The sequence below is a fragment of the Sphaerodactylus townsendi genome, linkage group LG09 (assembly GCF_021028975.2).
Source record: "Sphaerodactylus townsendi isolate TG3544 linkage group LG09, MPM_Stown_v2.3, whole genome shotgun sequence".
Lineage (NCBI taxonomy): Eukaryota > Metazoa > Chordata > Lepidosauria > Squamata > Sphaerodactylidae > Sphaerodactylus > Sphaerodactylus townsendi.
In genome coordinates, this window is record NC_059433.1 from 11,807,384 (window position 1) to 11,825,603 (window position 18,220).

Consider the following 18,220-nt stretch of genomic DNA (forward strand, 5'->3'; position numbering starts at 1 on the left):
CCTTGGCTAGTTTGCTGCTGTCTGTCAGACATACTGGATGGGCACTACCGGAGGCTTTGTGATGCGTCAAGCAATCACTTAAGTGATCTGGACAACAGCTTCAGACCACAGCATATGCCACTTGTGTGATGCTGATAACCACTTGGGGAACCAAGTTTTGGTTTAAGAATTTGAGCAGGTTGTGATGGACTTAAGCAACAGGATAAGACAGAATGGCACGACTGTAAAATGTAAATTCCTCATGAAACCTGAGAGTGTGAGTGACAGGTTGGGAGCGGGATGTTCAGAAGTAGTGAGAGCCTCTGACAGGAATAGAGGGGGTTTAATTCTGAGTTCCATAGAGAACAAAACATGTTTAGTGTTGTGAGAGACCTCTTACGCTAAGCAACAGTAAGAAACTTGTTAACATTGCTTACTGGGGAAATAACTCAGCTGGCGAGGGGGCATTTCATGATTGGGATCTTTGTAACAGCTATACCAGAAAATGGCTTTTGAAACATTCCACAGAGAATACAAAGGAGACCAAATTATATTTTAAATATGTTTATAAGTTTTGGTTGTAACATTTATTCATACAGTGAGGCATAAAGAAGCATACACAGTTCCTAATAGATATAGACAGGGGAAAAATAGGTTTGGATGAGAAAAAAAATTGGGAGGGAGCAGGACTTTATACATTACCTAGGTTCATCAGAGAAGTTCTTGGAGAAGGCAAGGATTCATATGACCAGATGTAAATCCAAGTGAAGGACAATATCATGTCACAAAACCAACTTGACCAAAGAGGTTCAGGCCAGTAAGGGGAGGCTGGTGGGTTGCAGTGTATTTTATACCTTTAGCAGTTTGGGGCAGGAGAAATGGATTTTGTTTCACCTGGAATCTTTTGGGTTTTCCATGCTGGGATCGCTGGGCTGAGCTGATTAGTAGCTCATCTATTGTTTCTAAGTCCCGGGATGTTAGAGCCAATTGTTTCTTGATTGTATCAGTGGTATCCCTGAATGGCTTATGCAGAGTGTTTTTTTGAGCGTCTCTGCCTAGGTATTCAAATTTGGCTGAGGCGTTTGTCATTAGGAAGGGACCTATTGTCAAGGAGATTGTTCCTAAAGGCTGAGGAAATGCAAAATCTGGTATCAGGGAGTTCTCTAGGTTCTTTGTGTTACAGCAGCTTTGGCAGGGTGTGGTAATCAAGATGCATGTCCACGAGGCTTCCAGTGTCCATTAACTGGAATAACTCATTCAGTGATCTAATTTTGCAAACAGACCTTTTTTGCTTTTTTGGCCTGCTTTTGGTGTGGACATTCTGCTACACACACACACACACACACACACACACACACACACACACACACACACACACACACACACACACACACACAAACACAAGTATATGAGAGTTGGCATTTGCCAAGGCAGGTTGCATGAAAAATTATATTAAATCCATTATTCCATAGAGCAGCAGGTGTGAAGGGTGGAAAGCAACAGACCTGTGAATGCTGGCAAAAAAAGTGAGTATTGTGGATGAAAGCGCCTTCCTTTGCTCCTTTGAGCCAGGTACTTCACTAGAGGTCGGCTAAAGTAGCCCAGGCTGAGGTCTCATAGAGCAGAGTTTAGTTCATCTCTTCTGGACCATTGTGGTGGGTAGAACTGGATGGATCTGGAAAGGGGTTTCCTGTACCTTTGTTTTGGGTTTTGTTAGTCAGAGAGTACAATTCTCTAATCAGAAGGGATTTACACTGTGTGAGGTGGAGGAATTCCCCATCCCTTACTTCAAACACCGTGGCAAAAATTGATGATATTAAAGGTTAAGTTTGAAGGGAAAGCGAGTTAGAAGAATACTCTTTTCTATATAGTTTATAGGCACCAGAACCTCTAAGTTCTAGCCTGGGTTAAAATCTGTGAGATCTTAAACCTTATTCTTTGGAAATCTATTAAGGCGAATTCTCTGAGCACAATCGAAATCTTGGAACAATCAATGAAATACTCAATTAAAGTTGAACTTTGAAAATATCTTATTATCTGTAAATAAAACTGTTTCTTTCCTTATTACCAACATTCCCTCCTATCCTAATTCTTTTGCTTATTTGTTAAATTTTGGGAGGATCTTGCATGGTTATCTGAGGTAAAATAGGGAAGACAGGGATCCCAGTGGAGTACAATGCCATGGAATCTACCCTGCAAAGTATCAATTTATCCAGGGGAACTGATCTCTTTAGTCTGGAAGTAAGCTGCAATTCCAGAGGATTCCCAGATTCCACCTGGATTCCAGCACCCTTACTTAAAATTCTGGACAGCTGCTGACAGCTGGGTCTCAAAACAAAAATTCTGACAACAGGTCCCATTTGCAATAGTCCCTATGCCAGTGAGGTAGTTTCTAGGTAGATGTAATGAGTAGATTGATATATGCTGCTTTCTGTCAGGTGGACCCTGTTAAAAGAGCCCCCTGGCTGGCTTCGTCCTTTCAATATTAAAGGTTCTGTCTGTCCCTGCAATAAGCTATGGACTATGGTCAAGGGACAGCTGCTACTAGTCAGTTGCCAGAGGGTAAGTGAGTAAGAGTAGCAGGATTTCTGAGCATACCTGCTCATATGTGGCCGAATCACAGCCAGCTTTGCTTTGGAGTGCCATAATAATATTCCACCAACTCTCCCTGGAGGACCTTCTCTCTGTCTCTCTTTTTTTCTCCCTCCCCAGGGTAACTGCTGCCACCATCTGACCTTTGTAAAAAAATTTCCACTGCAGAGGGTCAGCTTCCTTTCCAAACATCCAGAAAAATAAAAATAAAAATATTAGAACATGTATTATGCATCCAAAATCAGGTTAGAGAGGCCTCCTTGCTGGAGCATTTTCTCTAACACCATTACATGCCTGACTCTCTTTTTTTCATGATCCTTGCATCTGTTGAAACACAGAGCTCTCAAGTCTATGGCGGATTCCACATGGGCCAAAAACAGTGGTGTGAAAATGGTGTGAAAACAGTATAAACCCTTTTACACTGTTTTAAACCATTTTATACCATTTCGCCGTACATTTCCATCTTCTTTCATGCAAACAAATTCTGTTTTGGCCCAGGTGGAATCCTATATCGCTCTTAGACAACCTGATGTTTCCTCTGGCAAAAGATTGGAAAGTTACTTCATGTTTAAACTTAACACCTTGGAACCTTAAGGTCTCAATCAGAGTTTGGACTTCTCAGCCTTTTTGTGAATGGGACATTACAGCTAATTAACAACACCCATGAAGCACCTGTGAAACAGATACTGCATGTTTCTATCCATTAAATATTCATGCTGCAGTTTGCCAGTCAAGCACAGTAACATGGTAAATGAGAGAATCATTGCAATATTGTGGTCTGGGGTGGTAATTATCTGGGTTTTTTCGATTATGTGTTTTAATTTCTGGTTAGGAACTGTATTTGTTGTATTAGAAACTTTGAAATGTATATACCCTGTGGCACTTGGGAGAGTTCAGTATGTGTTACAGAGGGTCTTTTTTCCCCAACTATACAGTGGGCCTTTCCCCACTTTTCCCTCTACCGCCGTCACTGCGCACTACTCACTGCGCGCGTCATTTCTGGCGTGCACCATGGCTTCCCTATGGACGTCAAAAGGCGCCGTTTTCTCCAGCGCCAGGAATTATGTGCACTGAGAGGCGCTGACAGCGGCGATCCGGGGCAAAGGCTGCGTTGTCACCGCCTGAGTGGGGGAGTGCCTGGGGATCCCGCCACACTGCAGCCTGAGCCTGGCAGCAGAGGTAAGTGAAGGCTCAGTGTGTATTGTGTGAGCGCAGCTAAGTGAATCTTTTGCATTACAGGTATTACATGTCTTTGAAGATTTCCGCTGGGTCAGCCAATGGGATTTACTGGAAACAACGCCATTAATGGAGAATCTTTTGTTATTTTGTTAAGAGTGATTTTACTCACATGTTTTTTTGAATAGAGTTCTGATCTCCTAAACTGCTATATATAGGCAACTGGCTCCTTGCCAATCCAAAAAATACATTGAAGACTGCATCACTCATAGAAGTTTACTAAAAGTCTCCTAAAAACAAGTGTTGGAAAGGAGAATTACCAGATGATAGGGCTTCTGGACCAGAGTGGGAACCTGCATGCTCTCCAGATGTTCAGGAACTACAATTCCCATCAGCCCCTACCAGCATGGCCAATTGACCATGCTGACAGAGGCTGATGGGAATTGTAGTTCCTGAACATCTGGAGAGCCGCAGGTTCCCTACCCCTGCTCTGGACTGATGCTGCCCTCTGGTCTCAATACCTTCTGTTGAGAGCACCTGTTGCCTAAAGCTATTCAGTTAAAATGAATGAAGTGTAATCGCTCATTAGCAAACCCTCTCGCTAGTTAAAGGGCCATGTCAAACAAAAAAGGGAATATCCAGCTCAGGCGAAGAATGCCTAATTTACAAAAAGCCAGAGGAGTCCAAACTCTGGTTGAGTCCAAAGAAAGGGGAAACTGGAGCACTGCCTGAAGAATCACCGGGCCTCGAGTTGGAGACGCTCCCTTTTTAATTGGCGGTGGTGTCATTTGGATCAAGAACTGCAAGAGCAGTCACTTTGAAAGCATGAGGTTTACGACCCTGATTAACGAAATGCTCCACCACAGGCCCTTCTGATTAATGGCGGAGTCATCCGGATCAAGAGCTGCAGTGCATACAAGAACCTTAAGGATTTTTCGTCGCCTTTTAGAAAAAGGCCTTTTTTTGAAAATTGCAAGGAGGTTTCATTCTATCCACTTTGTAATGCTATTAGATAGTTTCTGAACTGTGTTCTGACAATACTGATTGCTTAATATTACGAAGGATAAGAGGCCACTGTGAAGAGTTCATGAAGCCGTTCAACAGCCGGCGAGTGACGCCCCACGTTTACATTAATTTGTTGTTGTGAGGCCTTTGTAGAGGGACCGTTTGGTTTAGGAATCTTTATGTACAATTCCGCACAATAATAAGCCTGTGTACATATTGTTTATGTTGTTAAGTTTAACACAGGACAAAAGTTTCTTTTTAATTGTTTAAATTTTTATGGCATGTTAGAGATGTCATACAGGTGCTTGCTTGGATGGCTAATCTTTGAGCAAGCATAGCAAAAGTCAGGTTCGCCAGAACTGGCTTAGCCAAGATGCCTCCTGAACTCTGCATTCCACATAACCAGGCAGGAGATGTCTTGCAGGCAGCTTGGGGGGAAAGGCACACTTTGAAGGATCTTTGAGCAGAAATAAAATGTCCTAAAAACACCTGGCAGTGTGTGTGTCGGGGGGGGGGGAGATGGTGTGGGATTGCCTTTCCAGGACACCTTCTTTGTGTGTATGTGCATGTGATTGTGTGTCCTCAAGACATCTTATTTCAGCTGTGCAGAACAGACCTAAGATTATCCCAAAAATTATCCCGAAAGTGCCGCAACAGATTTTTCAGGAGTTACATCTAATCCTATTGGAAAAATACGTTATTCTGTTTGGAGGGTAAACTCAAGAGAGTTAGTGGAAGTTGACATATTTCTGCAAATATAAAAAAGGAGGAACATGATAGATTGCTTCCACCTGTAATGCACGTTGCTTTAGGCCAGGGGTAGGGAACCTTTAACACTCAAAGAGCCATTTGGATCCGTTTTCCACGTGAAAAGAAAACACTTGGAGCCGCAAATAATTTTTGACATTTAAAAGAAAGATAACACTATATATATTGCAGGTTTTTTTACCTTTTACTCCGCTCATTCTGAGAAGCGCATGGATGCGCCCGCCCTGCTGCCTGGGCGGGCAAGGATGAAGCCAGCGTCTCGGCCTCGCCAGCCGCTGGGAAAGCGCCTGCCCCGTTGGAGTGGGGCAGGCGAGAGGGGAAGCCCGCGGCGCGGCCCAGCCAACCACGGGCAGTTGGTGCACCCGCCCTGCTGCCTGCAGGGCGGGCAAGGATGGGGCTGGCAGCTCGGCTCGTGGAGCCACAGTGCAAGGGCAGAAGAGCCGCATGCGGCTCTTGAGCCGCAGGTTCCCTACCCCTGCTTTAGGCGCTGGTCATAAAGCTGCTACAAAAGAGTGCTTAGCAAGACTAGAAAATGCAGATAGTGATATAGTCCCTAATTCTGAACTGTAAGTAAAGTTCTGTGAGACCACCCAGCATTGTAGTAGCCTTAGTTAGACCTGGAGAAATTCGGTGCAGTACCTCTTTGGCCTCAAAGGGTTAGAACCAAACCTGCTACACTGAATTATTATGTTGGGAGTTCTTTGGCCGTGTAAGGAAATTGCAGTCTTGACCCAGTAATAATCCACTACCCTTTCATTTTCTACCGACTTCATAAGTTTAAATTTTGCAAAGTGCTGTCAAGAAGACAGTAATTTAGCAAGGGAGAATGTAATCTCTGTGAACTAATCAGTTTAGACCCATAGAACTCACGCAGTCAGAGGTTATGCTAGCACCACAGCAGGAAGAAATGAGGTATAGGGAAATAAATTTTCCTATTGAAACCTTAGGCGGTGTGTTAAAAATTGCCTCCAAAGCTGGAAGACAGTAGTCACTATCACCTGAGCCTTAGGATTCTATGTAGGACAGTGGTTTGACCCAAGTCCAAATGCCCATGTAGGAGGGGGAATCAAGTACACAGTTGTGAGCTTTTTGTGTGTGTGTAAAGCTACTATAGCCCTCTGTCCCACAGAAATGTTGTCCATGCAGGTCCCATGATTCTCAGCATTGACTGTTTGGAGGTCAAAAGTGACCCAACTTCATTTTTTTTAAACAATGGAAAAGTTGGTTGAAGCCAAGCCAAAGGGTGGACTTCTTGAAAATAGTAAACAAACATGAATTCTTTTCCACCTTCCCTAGAATAGGGAAGCTACTGAAAATGACAGAAGGAGGAGGAGGAGGAGGAGGAGGAGGAGGAAGAGGAGGAGCTGGGATTTATACCCTGCCTTTCTGTCCTGGAAGGACCCTCAGAGTGGCTTACAAACTCATCTCCTTTCCTCTCCCCACCTTGTGAGGTAGGTGGGGCTGAGAGAGTTCAGCAAAAACTGTGAATGGCCCAAAATCATCCAGCAGGCTTCATATGGAGGAGCAGGAAAATGAATGACACTAGTTCACTTTGAAATGAGACTAGAATCAAATCAAGGATCAGGAATGGTGTATTGGAAGCTCCCTTGGTTTTTCATTTTTTTGCAAGTTATACACAAACATGAGCATTTACACTTTTTGGTACATAATAGAGCTATTTCTAATGGTTACATTTGGGTTGACACCCAAAAGAGACTGCTACAACTGGAGGCTTATTCCATACTCCAGTTTAAATTAATGGAACCTAATAGTCTCAATGCCCATTTAGATCTCTTAGTGTGCTATTCCAAGTTTAACATTCTACATTTGTAGTTTACATTCTACATTGCATTCTACATTACATTTCAGCTGAGCCATGTTATGGATTTGAAGTGTATGTAAACTATTTCCATTGCATTCGGGCAAGTACATATATGGACTGTTTATACCTGACTGGAAGCATTGAAATACTGTCCAAGAGATCTATATGTATAATATTGGATATAATTGTTATAATTATATTTAGATTTGTTCTGTAGCATTTTTATATTATTACTGTATGTTTGGTTGTTCAGAAAATATCATTGTGCAAGTTTTTCAGACCCTTATGAGATCGTTACATTAGAGTACTATTGAAGTTATCCATTGAAGCTTGAATTGGGAATGCTTCACAGAGCTACATTTGTTTTCTGAGGAAAACTGGTGCTGATACAAGTTATTTGGGAGGCTTAGAAAGAGGGAAGAGGAAGGGGAGACAGGAGAAAATTTGTGCTTCATCTATTATTACTATATGGGACTTATATTTCCATTATGTGAATGAATGAAGAGGAAGTACAATCTCCATTCATTTTTTTCATTCGCTGTGAATGTATTATAGCTTTAACACTTATATAATTCGACACAAACATCATTTGCAGTTTGTATTTTATTATGGAGAATATAACAAAAATATCAGTTCAAAAATATTATTGTGAATACAATAAGAATTTCAGATTTCAATAAGTGATATTGAATCTGGCTACAGTTTGTCCCTGTGTATGTGTGTGCGTGTGCGTTGCATCAAAAATAGTGGCAGACACATATTCCTTGGCCATAGGAGGGTGTCCAGGAGTTGCTAGACAATACAGAACCATTTCTTTTGATACTATAAATCTCCTGACAAATGACTAACAGCAATAGTTATTTTTTTCCATTGCTCCAACGTATCTGTTGGAATTCTTCAGACTGCACTCCTCAGAGGCATATATTTGAAAGCAATCCTTGTTCTTCCACAAAGCGGCATGGGAGAGCAAGTCACAACTCTTTGCAATTCACTTTAAGCACCAATATTGCCTCAAGGGCTGGAGGTTGGAGATCTGGTGATAGTTCTCTTCTGTGAAGAGCTTGTCAACAAGCGGAAAGATCTTTCCTGACAGGATCTTTGCTTCAAGGTATTAAAACTCAGATTACTGTTTGGTCACATCCAACATAAATACATGAAGAGGAATAAAAGATAACTAGCCAGAAGCCTGACAAAATGTGCCTTTTGAGGGACCATTGTTACCTCAGGAAATGTTTCACAAAGCTATGGACTTCCCTGAGGCAATAAGAACTGTTCACACAGCTCAAGTCATGAACCAGTTCTTCATGACCCAGGCTTTCTTTTTGCTGCTTCACATTTTCTGGGTAACATAACAGATTTTCTTTCTATTGACACTCTATTTGTGTGACAAATATAAGATTTGCTCTTTCTCCTTAGCTGCTTTTCTACAAATTGGATTATTTAGGTAATCTCTAATAGCTACATGGGAAATGCTATGCAGGATGGCAGGAGAACTGTCCTGTAAATTCTTGCCACTAAGTGGCATTGCTGTTAAGATGACTATGTCCTTGGCATTTGCTAATTCATCTCAAAGCTAAATGCATATGTTCCGCTCACCTGGGTGAACATCACATGGGAGTGAGGCGAGGATCACTTGTAACAACCGGATTAACTGTTTAGCTTTTAATTAAATTATATTTCTCTCTGTATTGAAAAACTTGTCAAAATTTTATTTTTTATTATAAACTCCTTTACTGAAAACAAATTAAAAGGAAATCCTAAGATCTACTTAACTAATACACGTCAACAAAGTGGTTTCCACAATTATACATTTTGTCCCTAGATGACATGATCCTCAACCTTTGTCCAGAAACGACTTGTTTGAAAAATAATCAAAGGCCGCTGAAAAATTATCACCAGGGAGAAAATGCAGTCTGTTTCTAATTCTCTTCATATATTAGACATTCCATGTAGGTGGAAGGACAGTTCATTAAATACAGAGAATACACTTTTTCCCCCTCTGTAAGGTATTCTTAAGCTTGCATAATCCAACTACACAAATGCACTTTCCAACTTTTTTTTCTCACACTGCCTACAATTCAAAACCTGCAGTTGGTGTTTTTGTTCACTACTCCAATGCATGGGGAGCCCGAGAAAAGAGCAAACAGGTAGAACAGGGGTGGAAAGAGAGCCTGAAACACTTCCATCCCCTTTGAGGTCCTAGAAGTCATATGGAGTGACAGAAGCTTTAAAATGTATACCCCCACATTGTGATAAATGAGAAATGTATTTTTTTTGGGGGGGGGGGGGGGGGATGATGGAATGTGTCATGAAGGAGGATGTTTGTGGCCGAACAAGATAATGGGCGTTTTCCCACTTACTTTCTGCCCCGCGCTACTGTAGGCAAGTAGCGCGGGGTCCCCCGGCACTCCCCACTACAGGGGTGGCGACAACGCAGCTGCCCCGATGCTGACTCTGTCGCACCCCCTCAGCGTGCGTCATTCCTGACGCTCTTACAAATGGCGCCTTTTGATAACCCCGCGCAGAGTGTGGGGTTGTGGGGAAGCCCGGGCGCACGGCAGAAATGACGCGCGCTGCTCTCAGCGCGCAGCATAGGGGGGTCGTGGCAAGTGGGGAAACGCCCAATATTAACTGGGACCAGTTGAACTGAGTAACTAGGCTAAAGGGTAAGGTTGCATCAGATTGTATGCATTGAGCATGCTTAATGAGCTAATGCATATTACCTTCTCTTCCTGCTCTGACGACAAACTGTATTATAATGAACGTGCAGGAAGAATATGGGATGGGCAACATATCGAGGAGCAACATGTAAACAGGCTGACCGGAAAGTATCCTTAGCCAATGGGAGAACAGAGAGGGTGTGGCAAATTCGGGAGAAGGGCATAAACATGCTGTTAATATACTGTTTTGGTAGAGTCTACCCAGGCAGGGTGTCTCACCTTTGCAAATAAAGCTACTTAAAACTCTCTTCTGTCGGCTTGATGTTTGGTTAAAGAAATATTGGGCACCACAACATGAACATGTTATTGAGGCTCAAGTCAGTCAAAAAACCCCCACCCCTTTTCTCCCACATCATGTGTATTTTGTGCTTCAGTGCGAGGGCCTCTCCCAATACCACCCCTTTATACTGCCCTCCTCCCCGAAAGCACTTTGCTTAGCAAATATAATTGTGGTAATCCTCACAACCACTACACATTCATTTGCACAGCTTCTGAGCAGAAGGGACTAACAATGTATGGACCAGTTTGAGCCTAGCTTGACAGTTCATGACTGCGGCATAATTGTGGCAATGCAGCAAGCCTGCAGAAGCAATTTGCCCAAGTCTCTTTCCATTCTGAACATGCTGTGCTTGGGGATGTGTGTGTGTGCGGGATTTTTTTCCCCATTTTCTTCGGCTTTGAGCTTTCTTAACCTGCTTTCTGTTTGTACCTGAACTTATTTTCAAGACATCAGTCTTCATGCAGGTAGTTACCACCTTTGTTCATCTGCCGTTTATCTATCTGGAATAACATTGGTACTTTTAACAAATCCTGATAAGCAGCCAACTGCGTTGTACAAAATCACACTCGGCGTGATGAATATTTCATGTTCGGAGAGTGTTATTTATTTCTAGATCAGCCGAATTAAAAAAAAAACACAGGAGAAACATTTTCCTCAAGCTGGTTTCTGTTTTAAAGCATTCATTACTCTTAATATATGTTTTCTTCTCCATATTTCTCTTAGCCCCTTGTCATCCCACCTCTTTGACTAAATATAGTTTTAAACTAGATAACCAGAAATTATTTTTGCAGTGAAAAATTTTCATGTGTGCTGATACTTATCACTTAAAAAAAACCCGCACCCTGGCAGCATTACATTTTTTCATATAAATAAATAAATAAACCAGCTCATTTAAAACCCAAAGTCTCTGCTGAATACTATCCCAGTTGGCAAAGATTTATTGTGTTTAATATATTTTAAAGCTATCGCATAAAAAGCCATCTGTCTTTGTGGAAACTAATGTTTTTTTTGTAAAAATGGAAGCCAAAGAAAGGAAATCCTTATAGTCTGTTTTGTCTCTTACCAATCATTTATCCTCCCTTCCCCCAGAAGCCAATGGCTAGAGGTCATGCTTCCAAAAAAATAACAGTCACATGACACATGAAATTTCAGGGTATTTTTCAAGGCAGCTGTATACCTTTCCCAGATATACAAGGAAATTCTCCTCACACAAATTTCGTGGCCTGGTGACAAAAGGGGCCACTAGGCTTCCATCCATTCATAAGAACATAAGAACAAGCCAGCTGGATCAGACCAGAGTCCATCTAGTCCAGCACTCTGCTACTCGCAGTGGCCCACCAGGTGCCTTTGGGAGCTCACATGCAGGAGGTGAAAGCAATGGCCTTCTGCTGCTGCTGCTCCTGCTCCTGAGCACCTGGTCTGCAAAGGCATTTGCAATCTCAGATCAAAGAGGATCAAGATTGGTAGCCATAGATCGACTTCTCCTCCATAAATCTGTCCAAGCCCCTTTTAAAGCTATCCAGGTTAGTAGCCATCACCACCTCCTGTGGCAGCATATTCTAAACACCAATCACACGTTGCGTGAAGAATTGTTTCCTTTTATTAGTCCGAATTCTCCCCCCCAGCATTTTCAAGGGATGCCCCCTGGTTCTAGTATTGTGAGAAAGAGAGAAAAAATTCTCTCTGTCCACATTTTCTACCCCATGCATAATTTTATAGACTTCAATCATATCCCCCCTCAGACGTCTCCTCTCCAAACTAAATAGTCCCAAACGCTGCAGCCTCTCCTCATAAGGAAGGTGCTCCAGTTCCTCAATCATCCTCGTTGCCCTTCTCTGCACTTTTTCTATCTCTTTAATATCCTTTTTGAGATGCGGCGACCAGAACTGAACACAGTACTCCAAGTGCGGTCGCACCACGGCTTGATATAAGGGCATGACAATCTTTGCAGTTTTATTATCAACTCCTTTCCTAATTATCCCCAGCATAGAGTTTGCCTTTTTCACAGCTGCCATGCATTTAGTTGACATTCCCATGGAACTATCAACTAAGATGCCCAAATCCCTTTCCTGGTCTGTGACTGATAGCACTGACCCTTGTAGCGTTTATGTGAAGTTTGGATTTTTTGCCCCTATGTGCATCACTTTACATTTTGCTACATTGAACTGCATTTGCCATTTCTTAGCCCACTCACCTAATTTATCAACGTCCACTTGGAGCTCTTCGCAATCCTTTGCGGTTCTCACCACCCTACATAATTTGGTATCATCTGCAAACTTGGCCACCACGCTACCCACCCCTACTTCCAGGTCATTTATGAATAAGTTTAAGAGCATTGGTCCCAAAACCAGTCAACTCAGTCAAACCAACTGGAATGGTTGATCAACCCCACTGAGCTTCAGCATCAATCTATCAGTCATGTCTACTCTTACTAGCAATGAGTCTCCAGGACCCTGGAAGAAGTCGTTCATAACATCTACTAGCTGGTCTTTTCAGCTGGAGAGGCTGAGGACTGAACCTGGGATCTTCTGAATTAAAAGAGGATGCTTAGCCCCACATGCCTGTAATTTTGTTTTGGTTTGGTTTTGCCATCTGCTTATGGCAGACTTTTTGGTAATTCCATCGGGTTTTCAAGACAAGAGATATTCAGACATGTTTGCCATTGCTCCCTCCAAGTCATGACCCTGGTATTCCTTGGAGGTCATCGATCCAAATGCTTCATAGGTCGATTCCGCACTTGCGTTATCGACCTAAGTTCGAGCTGCATTCGACCTAAGTGCTCCACACAACCACTGGGATCGACATGGTTTTGTACCAGCTTCGCCCCGTGTAACGGTCAAATTTCCAACTCCAGTGGGAACTACTACTTTTTTAGGGAACCACCCTCGAACTCAGCTCGATTCCAGTAAAGTGCAGAATCTCTGGTGCCAGGAGTCCCCCATTCAGCCAATCATAGCAGAGTGTTTCGGGCATGGGTACAGCTGGCCAATCAAAAAACGCCACCTTCCTCCCTCCATTCCTGTGGCAGTTTTTTAAATAACGTGTGTGGGGATAGACGGAACATGGCTGTAGAACAGTAGCCAATCGGAACGGAGCGGTGAAGAGGCACAGGATGATTCCGCCCTCCAAGCTGGGATCAAGCTGGTTGCAGTGGGGAACAACAATGGCTTCGACCTAGGTCAGTACCCTTCTCAGGGAACTGGGTTGAACCTATTTTACTCATGTGTGGAATCTCCCATATAGCCTAGGCTGAGTGTAACTGGCCCAAGACCACCCAGCAAGTTTCCATGGCAGAGTGGGGATTCAAAAATAGGTTTTTCAGGTTAGGCAGCCCAATCCAGAGGGGGCGCAACCCTGCACTGATGTGGGTGCCGACCTCACTGGCGCAAGGAGCAAATGCACCTTCAGAGTGGGGAGACATGTGGGCAGGTGGGTGTCATGAGACTCTGCAGGAATTGATCCCAGAAGCTGCTGCTATTCACCAGCCCTGATGGCACAGAAAGATGCCTTGACATGACTAGGAACATTCTAGGTCAGCCTCCACTGCCCTCCCACAATGACGCCGCTGCCCTTAGACACACCCCACATTTCTCTTGGCATATGTCCATTGTCCCTTATGAGGGATTTCAGCTGGCCAATGCTTTTCTTTGGGGAGGGGCTTCCCATACTGCGAGAAACCCTTTGGAGGTGATAGGGTGGCACCGAAAGAGGCCCAATCCCTGCCAGCTGGAGAGGTCTGGATTGGGCCCCTGGTCTGACACTTTAACTACTGCACCATGCTGGCTCTCCTGTAGTGACTGTTGCTCAAATATTACCATCATCACCCGACGCAGACAGTGAAATGACTTTCACGGTTTTCCCTGACTGCCCATAATACCCAGCACATCTTCCACAAACACTTTCATAATGCCATCGTTTTTCTCAGTCTAAACCACAGTTCAAAACCGGCTTGTTCTAGAAATGCAGTTTCCCCTCCCCAGTGGAAATGAGCCCCCAATACATTTAAACAAATGAGCTTGCATCCATTCTTAATTGTATGTAACAATTAAGGGGTTGAAACACATGAAAACTCTTGGTGAATTGAGGTCCGTCATGTCTACTCAGAGGCTGATTATGCACAAGGCGTCTGCTGTGCAATGGGGGCAGAGGTGGAGCGAGGGGAAACTGCGCCTGGGGAGTGTGCACAACCTGCGGTGCTGCCCAGCCTGTGCACAACCTGCGGTGCTGTCCACACCCACCCTGCTCCAGAACACCCCCTGAACGCCCCTCCACGGCCTGGTCAAGCCTCTGCCATGGCTTTCCTTGGGGCATCACATACCCCCCACCCTGTGGGCACTACGCCACTGAATGGGGGTAAATTCCAGTCACAGTAAAATTTCTCATATGGATGTATTTCCTGAAGCCCCGCTTTCACTTTCTAGTCTCCCCATGGCAAGCAAAACCACTTGTAGTATGAATTTAATTTTGCTTCACCCCAAAGCAGGGAGTATTTCCAGTGAGCACAACTTTGCCTCGGACTTCTTCCCTTCACCCACAGCCAGCCTGTCTAGCTCTCCCTTCCCATCCTTCCCATTGGCATCCATGCCTTCCCCTCGCCCCACCCCCTTCCATGTTTCTGGCTCTTTCCTTCTTCCCTAAACACTCATATTGATATATCCATGTACCAATATAACAGAGTTGGCTTTTTCAAGGAACAGCACAAGCAGGGTCTGTTTCTGACCCCAGACCACCTCCCCACTCTGCAATGATAGGGAGGGCTTTTTAAAAACTTGTTTTAAAAAAAACTCTTTTTAAAAACAAGCCTCTCTCTTGCAACAGCAGTAGGAGAGAAGCTAGGAAAGGGAGGGAGGGAGGGAGGGAGAGAGAGAGAAAGTATGGAGGGGAAGGTGAAAAGAGAATATTAGTTCTATTGTATTTGGACTATTGAGTGTTATGAGATCTATCTATGGCCCTTTCCGCACGGGCCAAAAACAGCGCCCTGGGGACGGCAAAAATGCCATCCCCAGGGAGCTGTTCACATGGGGGGCACAGCTGCTTTGCAGCTGCACCACCCTCGCTCCTCCCGAGCGGCGCGAAGCCACTGTTTCCCAACCTTGCTCCCCGAGTGAGGTTTTTGGGAAACAGCGGCTTCCAACCGCTGCTGTGCGAATGGCAGCGGCTGGAAGGCACATCCCTCCCCCCGTCCCAAGCAACTTACCGCCCCTGCGACCGTCCGGCGCATCGCTGAGGTCAGGGGACACGCCCCCCTGCCCTGCGACTCTGGAGTGGTCGTGCAGGGCAGGGGAGCGTGTCCCCTGACCTCGGTGATGCGACGGACAGTCGCAGAGAAGGTAGGTTGATCGGACAACGGTGCTCTGCAGCGCCGTCTTCCCTACCGCAACCGGGACCATTCATGTGAATGGTCTCGGGGGGTTGGGTCGGCGTCATGTACATCAACCCAACCCCCATCGTGGCCATGCGGAAGCGGCCCATGCCTTTAAGAAGGGTGAAGTTCAGAGAACCAGGAAACAGAGGGGGACTGGGTTGCCTCCTTGTGTGTAAACAGAGAAATGCAAGGAGACCACACTTCAGCCCCACTGGCCAGCTAAAAGGCCCAAGGTAAGCGTTCCATGAGTAACGGACCAGAATCACAAAAGCTTTCCAGAGTCTTTCACATCACTGCTTTGTGATCTGCTTTCTTGGTAATGCCGGATATTGAGACTGGGACATTCTACATGCAAAGCAGATATTATTCCTCTATGGTGTAGTTCTTCCTTAGCTCCTCAGGAAAGGAATTTCTTTTTCTAATTGCTTTATAAAATTTCATATACAATAGATATACACAACCAGAAAAAGAAAGGTCCTGTCTTCTTAGCTATTGTATCACTGCAGTCCTATGCAGAGTTATGTCAATCTAAGTCCATTGAAATGAATGCACTTAGACTGGAGTAGCCTCACAGGGTGTTTGTTGTGAGGGGGGAAGGGCAAGGAGATTGTAAGCCCCTTTGAGTCTCCTACAGGAGAGAAAGGGGGGATATAAATCCAAACTCCTCCTCCTCCTCCTCCTCCTCCTCCTCGTCTTCTTCTTCTTCTTCTTCTTCTTCTTCTTCTTCTTCTTCTTCTTCTTCTTCTTCTTCTTCTTCTTCTTCTTCTTCTTCTTCTTCTTCTTCTTCTTCTTCTTCTTCTTCTTCTTCTTCTTCTTCGGACTGTACTGTATAGCAAGTCACTGCATGCCAGTTGAATCTGGTTAGAAATAAGTTCCAAAACGCTATGTTAATCATAATTGGATTTGGGAGATGTCTTTTTTCCCTTCTCCTTTCCTTAAACTTTGTCTAATAACTTTTATTTCTAGGCACTGCCTTGGTGACAATCAAAGCCACAGAGTCTAAAAGCAGCCCCCGATAGTTACTTTGAGAGTCAAATGAGGTCAGCCCTGCATGACTTTGGCATGTTACCAACTTTTAATATTAATAGTATTCCTGGAATATAGTTTTTGTTCAAGTAGAAACATGACTCACATTTAATGAATCACAAATGTTATTATTCAGTCAGTCTAGAAAATTAAGAAGCTCCCATTATTTCTGATTCCTATTTTTTCTTAACATCGACTGGATGGTTTTTCTAAAAGCAGAAGGGCATGTTGGATGTCCACCTGAGACAGGAATCATTCACAAATACAAGGGACTTCACATTCTGATGAGAAATTCCAGTGCGGTTTTGCATATATGACTGACTGACTGACTGTGGATTAACCACTTAAGGACAGAACTTTGAACTCACTTGTGAAGCTTTTCAGTGAAGTTTGATCATATAATGAGCTTCAGATAAAGTTAAGAACATAAGAACATAAGAACTTGGCTGCTGGATCAGACCAGAGTCCATCTAGTCCAGCACTCTGCTACTCGCAGTGGCCCACCAGGTGCCTTTGGGAGCTCACATGCAGGAGGTGAAAGCAATGGCAGATCAAGATTGGTAGCCATAGATCGACTTCTCCATAAATCTTGTCCAAGCCCTTTTTAAAGCTGTCCAGGTTAGTGGCCCTCACCACCTCCTGTGGCAGCATATTACCAACACCAATCACACGTTGTGTGAAGAAGTGTTTCCTTTTATTAGTCCTAATTCTTCCCCCCAGAATTTTCAATGAATGCCCCCTGATTCTAGTATTGTGAGAAAGAGAGAAAAGTTTCTGTCTGTCCACATTTTCTACCCCATGCATAATTTTATAGACTTCAATCATATCCCCCCTCAGACGTCTCCTCTCTAAACTAAAGAGTCCCAAATGCTGCAGCCTCTCCTCATAAGGAAGGTGCTCCAGTCCCTCAATCATCCTCGTTGCCCTTCTCTGCACTTTTTCTATCTCTTCAATATCCTTTTTGAGATGTGGTGACCAGAACTGAACACAGTACTCCAAGTGCGGTCGCACCACGGCTTGATATAAGGGCATGACAATCCTTGCAGTTTTATTATCAACTCCTTTCCTAATTATCCCCAGCATAGTTGCCATGTTACAACCCACAGAAGCAAGAACCAGCTGGGATGTGGAGAAAATAGTTTGAGCTATGTCTGGGCAACCATTCTCCAAGAAGTACCACACAAGCTCCTGCCCAGTCCTCTTCACTGCTTGGGAGCAAGGAACAGGGAATGAAAGCTCACAGTGACCTATCATTAAGTCACTTCTAGTTTGCAGATAGAAATAGCGTCAAGATGTTCTAGGAACGTGCACATCTCCACAGTAAAAGAACCATAGATACAAGGACATTCCTAGAAGTGTTGTGATGCCACTTATGCTGCAATCTGGAAGTGGTGTCACACTGTTGCTTAATGTTGCTTCCTGCCTCTTAAAGTCTCTTAAAGTTGCCAGTATTGAGTTGGCAACCTTGCCTGGTACAGTGTCTTGAT